The sequence below is a fragment of the Helicoverpa zea genome, chromosome 3 (genome assembly GCF_022581195.2).
Source record: "Helicoverpa zea isolate HzStark_Cry1AcR chromosome 3, ilHelZeax1.1, whole genome shotgun sequence".
NCBI lineage: Eukaryota > Metazoa > Arthropoda > Insecta > Lepidoptera > Noctuidae > Helicoverpa > Helicoverpa zea.
This window is the reverse complement of record NC_061454.1, coordinates 4,703,020-4,710,473: the sequence shown is the minus strand read 5'-3', so window position 1 is coordinate 4,710,473 and position 7,454 is coordinate 4,703,020. Positions and strand designations below refer to the sequence as shown.

General features: G+C 38.7%; 1 protein-coding gene across 2 annotated transcripts in view; it reads left to right on the top strand.

Annotated features, from left to right (window-relative positions):
* Positions 1 to 207: 207 nt before the first annotated feature.
* Positions 208 to 7,454, top strand: part of LOC124646096 (LIM domain transcription factor LMO4) — an 83,185-nt gene continuing 75,938 nt past the window's right edge. For both annotated transcript variants that reach the window (XM_047186142.1, XM_047186141.1), the window contains exon 1: positions 208 to 541. The gene's annotated coding sequence lies outside the window, so the exon portion shown is untranslated. The remainder of the gene's footprint in view (positions 542 to 7,454) is intronic.

Here is a 7,454-nt window from a genome sequence, read left to right as displayed (position 1 = left end):
TAATCTTTGTTGGCGCCCGTCGATCTTAATTAATTCAATTAAAGTATTAAGGAGTAGGTGAAGGTTGCGGTCCTCTCACTGAAATTTAAAAACTTAACGTCGCCGTCCTCGTAACGACTCACCGAGTATAGAAGGGGGAGGCGAATTAATCAAATAATACCGCGGAGGTGCGGGGCCGGCGCCCGGCCGGCCCCCGCGCCCCTCTCACGACCGCGTGGCTCAGTCGCGACCGAAACGCCGGACGGGGAAGTGTCGTCGATCCCCACAAACATATCTACTTTTTTCGAAGTTCTCTGCACAGTTTTGTTTTAAAGTTTTACAAGGAAGTTTTTATGTGACCAGTCTTTTATCCTGTCGAACTTAAAGGTTAAGAGACTGCGCTCGACGGTGTAGTTTCTTGAGTTCATACGTTTATTGTGTTTTTTTGTTATTGTTAAGTTTTTTTGTTTGGTGCATCGCGCCGGTCCGGAGACCGGCGGGTCCCTTCGAGGCACCAAGCCTGGACGCGCGGCATACAGACCCCAGAGGACAAAGCCTTTAGGTAACTATTGGGAAGAACTTAGTGGTTTGGCTGTAACGATCGAACGTCTTTAGCGTGGAACTGCAATGCAGCATGTTTGTAAACAGACTGCATCAGCTAATAAACTATGACACGTTGTAGACATTATAACAATAGCTGAGGTGCTGGATGTAGGAAGTATCGGAGAGGTGGCGGGGCAGTGCCGGCTGCAGTGCGCGCCGGCTTGCTAACTTCTGAGCGCCACGTGCGACTCCGGCTAATTGCTTCAAACCCGAAGTGATGTGCAATTATTGACATGACTACTTAAATAACATGCAACTATTGAACTATGACACGTTGTAGACATTATAACAATAGCTGAGGTGCTGGATGTAGGAAGTATCGGAGAGGTGGCGGGGCAGTGCCGGCTGCAGTGCGCGCCGGCTTGCTAACTTCTGAGCGCCACGTGCGACTCCGGCTAATTGCTTCAAACCCGAAGTGATGTGCAATTATTGACATGACTACTTAAATAACATGCAACTATTGAAAGTAAGAAACTTATGCAACAAGAGGTTTTGAAGAAACTATTTTTGTCTATGAATGTAGTGGTACATCAGAACACACAGGACATACAGGTGTGTTTTTTAACTAGGTACATACCTAGTTAAAAGTTTTTATGTGTGTTTTTTCCAAATTTATAGACAGTGCAATTAATTTTGAGGCGATTGCACTAGATAAATCGGTTACTGAACTTATACAAGCTGGTATTTAAAATTATAATGTAAGTAAAACAAAAAACGTGTCCGAATTAATGAATTAATTAAAACTTTTATCAGCAAAGAAGACATCATAATAGATACCCCGTACAACAGTATCTCCAAAATCATTAATTAATAAGCATCTCGTGAGCACAACACTAATTATTTTACCGTCAGGTGAAACTCAATTACTAAGAGATAATTAAACCATCAAGGATTTATTTACTTTGAACATCAATTTTCTTTAAAATAAACCTACTTTTAATTAAAGCTTTAACGAAAAACAAATAGAGGAGAGGCGCACAACCCTTGCGTACGAGGCGCCTCGTCACCGCGGCCCGCCCCGGCCCCAACATTGTTATTGAGGACTTAGGCCTATTCGCTCCTGCCTCCTCCGGACTTACTATCTACATTCAGCCACGAACTAAACTAAATGTATGATGTCTAACTATTGGAATTGACATGGTCTTCAAAGAAATGTTGATTGCAATTATGACTATCAAAAGTGTCGGATAGACCAGGAACGTAGAAATTATTTCATCAAATCATTCGTAATAAGACGGGTTAAAATTAATTTAAAACATGTCTAAGCAATATTATACGGACCACTTCATTTCATCGCCGGTTTAATTAAAAACGAGTGCCCGCTCCCCTCCCTCATTTTCGGGTTGGAGTACCCCCTGCCCCGCGTGGGCGTCTCGCTCCGCTTATATTTAGATAATTGTACAATCATCTAAATTAATGAGTCCTCTCGTCCGGCCCTGGCCTCTATTGTATTATGTTTGTGCTGGCCACAGAACGGATACACGGTGACAATTTTAATTTAAAAATTCTAATTAATCCATTATTCATTTCGTGCTTGGCTCTCGACATCCTAAATAATTCCCGAGGATTTAATTTCAAAGTTGTAATAGATTTAGCTTTTCATTATATTAAATTACGATTTTTAATGATAATAAAAGCAGCAAATAATGTCGCGCCACTAATACCTGATAATGCATTTAATTGGTCCTCCACGCTACATGGTATGTATGTATTTGTTAGGAGCACGGAGAAGAGTACAATCTCTGTGGGTGTTCATAACTCCCAGTTGACGACAGTGATAGAGCTCAATGCAATTAAAAGTTTCACTACGTGCGTGGACGAGGCGCCGCGCGAATCTACCTTAATTTATGCTAGCGATAAGCCCAAGTTATGAGAGCCAATTAATTACTTATTTTAACTAAGATTCTCATTTGGATATTAAAGCAGATTAAGAAGCTGATTCTTTAATTAGCTAAAATCAAATTGTGGAGCCACAACATAGTTATAGACGAAATGAATTAAGTGAATTTATGAAACAAAAGCAAATTGATGTTTCGTGCATCGATGGTTTGTAAACGACAAGCCCGCTGATGGACAAATGGAATTAGCGACGCATCCATCATCGAATGCCCTCGCAAAATTAAATGCATCAAGCAACAGAAGGATGGTGCATGGAGTGGGCCGGACACCCCGGAAGGCCCCGGGCGATCAGCCTAATGAACCCGCACCACCCCGCACCCTGATTTATTAACGAATTAAACGCATTCTGCTGCACCCTCATGAAAACACGATGTACACAAATGGATTTTGATTAAAGAAAAAGAAACATCACCGAGTATAATCATAAACTTTTATTGAATCCACCTAACTTCCCCGACCTTCTAAGATAGCAGGGAAAATTGGAGCTTCACTGCAACAACCCAAATAAGAACTGTGTTTCTTTCAATCAAAACTTTGAAAACGCTAAAACCCCAGAAGAGCTAATGTTAATTTTACTTAGTGAAACATTACCGAGCAGAACATAACCAGTTCCGCTTGGCTAACTCTCTACCTACACATTAGTTCCTTACATTTAAAGAGCAACTAAACAACTCGCTTACTATGCAAATAAAGCTTGCATATAGCATGCCAGGGCTACATAAATTCCCAGAGTTCTATTTTCTTAAACAATAATGGGATATTTCAAATAATATAATTTGTGCGAAATATTCTGGAACTGCCATTTCGTCTGTGATACATTTGGAATGAATACTAATATATTTAATACTCTAGCCAGACGCCATTCTAAAATGCGGGGAGCGACAGGTGTACGTTCCCATGTTTCTCTTATAAAAGCCTTTTATTCGGAGGAGGATATTCTAACGCCACAAATGAGAGTTGATTGTTGAAATAAGAGGATTACTAAGTATCAATGACATCAATATTTAAAATAAGTTTTACATCACTCGGAGTTCTAAATATTCAGGGTTTAAATTGTTGGATGTATCGTCAAAGCAATATGGTATTCGGTATTGAATAAATTGAGATGGCGTAGTCGAAGTCATATTATTGTTGCATCCATTATTCAGCGAACAGGCCGGTAAGGGACGGCGCGCCATCAGACCTTAAATTATTAAACACGCGTTACAGACACGCCGCCCTAAACTCATTCTCGAATGTCTTTGGCCGGCTCTGATGGTGGAATGATTGCCTGCTCGACAACTTCATGGGGTTCGCAAGTCTTTTTATCATCGTTTATCAAACTGAGATCGCACGTATACGCTATATCAAGGGCCAGCTGTGTGGCAACATTTATCTTGAGTTATAGCTAGACCGCGAAGTAAATCTCAGACAAACTATTTAAGGCTCGAATTGGAATTCTCATTGAGGCAGTAGGCTCACAGTGGAACACCTGCTATGATATCGCGCATGCCCTCTCCCCAGTCCGTAAGTCCACATTGACTAAACCGGTTTCGATTACAGGTTATAGCTACCTACTTATCCGTTTGGCGGAAACGAACCTCTCACGTAGGTTGTTGTGCATATTTTTAATACAATGTACAATTAGCTTTTTTTCGTTTGTAAACCATTTTAAACAAGCAACTATTAACTTTGCAAAGTTTTTCATCGTCTTATTCTTTTTTGGCTCCTCATAATTTTGTTTAACTACATCTTACATATCTACCATATTTTGCGTGTCCCTAAGTATGGACTACTTAGATCATTATTAGAAAATCTTCAAGTGATATTTACAAAGCGATTACCAATATTACCCCCGTTCCAGGAAGAAGCAATTCAACTCCCATAGAAAAATAAACAAAGTCAACCGAAGTTTATTTGTTTTGTAGGTAAGAGGGTCTCGGCCATGAAATAATGATGTTTGAAGAATTTAGGAACAAGCGTTTAAAACCTCTATCATAATAACGAGACGAGCATTCTTTGAATAAAAAAAATATAGCTCAGACATTTTAGAGAAGAAACTGGGCGTAGATATTATCTACACAAAAGTACTTCTGATTGTCAAGCTAAAAATGTCAGGCCATCTGTAATATCCCCAAGAATTTTTGATTTGGGATTTAGTCGTTATAGAAGCTACAGATAGCAATGAGGAAAAGAGGAGTAATTCCTCTGAAGAAATTCCTTTCAAACAATACTAGTCTTATTCAATCAAAATAAGTGCACTTCTCGCTATCTTAATGGTAGTTTTCGATGTCGATGATTGAGAGCTTAAATTGAATTGTGAATGAGGGCAAGGGACAGCTGTTATTGTGCCTTTACCGAAGAGAGACAGATGATCTCCTTAATTTCTCTCTGCGTGCGGCCACTCAACTTGTGCCAGTCATCCCATTTGATTGTTGAGGATATTTCGTGTCGTAATTGGTACTAATTATTGTTTTGAAGGCACTCCATTGTATGGCCTGTTGTTAAAACTCATGTGGTCTAATCGCGATGAGTTATGATGAATTGACTGTTGTAAAATATTTTCCGACCCTGAATATGGAAACATTTTTATGTAAGATCTCAATTTTCTCTTCGTTTTCTTTTGTCACACGTTTGTTGTATACGTCTAATATAAAATAAATAAATGGCAAAACACCGAACAGGTTTGTTTTATACCGATCAAGATTTTTTATTAGTCATGTTACTCAATAAGTCTTAACAGGAAAGTTGTTACATGATAACTTGATAAGGAAACTCGAAACACATCGACAAATTGTATCAATTGCTGCAATATAGTGGAATACACTATAAAATAAATGCACCAATAGAAGAATGGGACTGAAAATTAATAGCGATCCTTAGCTAATAATAATGGCAATAAGCTTAGTAAAGACGGGCCCATATTTCACTGGTTGCCATGGAAACTGGCGCGCCAAACACGACCAACGAGGAGATATAACGGCAGTTACGTGTCGATATCTGGCTCACATCTACATACAACACAATAATAAGATTATAATGAGTGTAGCCAAAGAGCTTTTTGAAAAGGATCATCGATAAATGTAACATAACGAAACTTTGGCGAACAATAATATTGAAACCTGTTACAATATGATATCAATTCAATTATTGGTCATGCAAAAAGGTCATTGCCCAAAGTGATTCATGGTAATAATATTATTGAGTAACTTTTAGATTAAGAAGAAAATGATCCTTAGTTATTGCAATATTTTACATTATTCGTGCTCATGTAGACTTTTCACTTGATGGTTTCTGAAAGATCTAATACTTCATGTAATCTACAGAGTCGATCGATAGCTGCAAAGATGCAGCAACTTTGAATATCCCATAACATCACATATCCATTGATATCAAAATCATAAGACTAGTTTAGAACAATTTGTTGCTTCATTATCAGGGCGTCCGGAGCGCTAACAGCAACTAAGTAGATAACAATCAGCTGAAGGCTTGTTCGAGACACGAAATTAATTAAAACAAGTTTGTTCGCGGATCCTATGCAGGGCGAACAAAGCCATGCTGAGTCACTAGGTAATTACACCAGGGCAGACGCCAGCCAGGCGCCTCAAATCTAACATTATCTTGAACCTCATTGCTATAAAGCTCCGAAGACCCTCACTGGAACTTCAAAACGATTATCAATCTAAAAACTATAATTTAAGGATGGCGAGAACACAACAGATAAATGAATTAGCCGCTCATTTGCAAGTCACGTCAAATATTAATTGAAAATTGAATCACTTCAAGACGACGGTCCCAAAGGGTTAAAAATGTCCTTTCATTGGCTCTTTGAACTCGCCAATATTCTTTCTGAGGGTTTTCCTCTCTGATGAATATTGTGGTGATCGCGCCTTGTCATCGGGAATTTTAATTATATTCAGTGATTAATTATGTGTAACGAGCAAAGCCGGGTGGGGTTTGTGATAGCTGATTGATGAGGAGCCAAGAAGTTCTTCGTTTTACGCGGAGCTCCTTTCCGCGGCATTGTCTTGTATTTAATTGTTACTTTAAACGTTATTTTGTTTCATTGTTCATCGCATAGTGGGCGATGTAATTTGATTTATTCGGTACACTGAGTCATTGTTGTTATTAATTTTATAATGATGAAGACAATGCTGGTATTTACGCCGTGCAGTCGCGCGTCGAGCTGAATCATCGTATAAACCTAATTGTTTTACGTATTTGATACCCGATGTCTAGTATTTTACAAAATACTCAACCTAATTATTTTTAATAGTTGACATTTTTGCTAGTTTCGTAATATTCTGGAACAAGCGGGTGCAATTGTTTCTCTTATTTTGTATTATTTAAGTAGGTGAGCCGAGTCGTTTGCTTGAAGTCATGGCTTATCTCTACCTTTTAACACAATGAGCCATCTGTTACTGTGGCGACGACTGACGATATCCGTGACCTCATGGCAGGCATACCTTTGCTATTATCTGCCTTTCTTACTTATTTGTAGCTGCTAATTAACTACTACAGATAAATTATTATTCATGGGCATCGTTAATGCAAACGATGGGATCATTGAAACTAGAATTAATGCCATTAAAATATTTCTTTAGCGAGTGGTATTGTTGCGGAGTCTGTTGAAATATCTGCCGAGTTGAAATTTATAGCATTTTTCAAGTCAAATGATATTAAGATTGGATAGATAACTACTCCAAGTTTATAACGGTGAAAGGCTAATGGAGAATTAATCCGAAGGCGGATTATAAAAGAGTAATTACTGATAAGGAACATGCTGAGTAAGAGGAAAATCAAACTGACGTTGAACAAGCAAATTGTAATGAGTGTTGACGGCGAGCTTCACGATAATAGTAAATACTCGTTCATATAATATCGACTGAATAGATCGGTCCACTCCGAATGTAAATAGATTATACTGAGTGCTCCCAGCGGCATATATTATTAAACAAGCGATTACCCTCTAAATTTAGATCTGCATAGATACC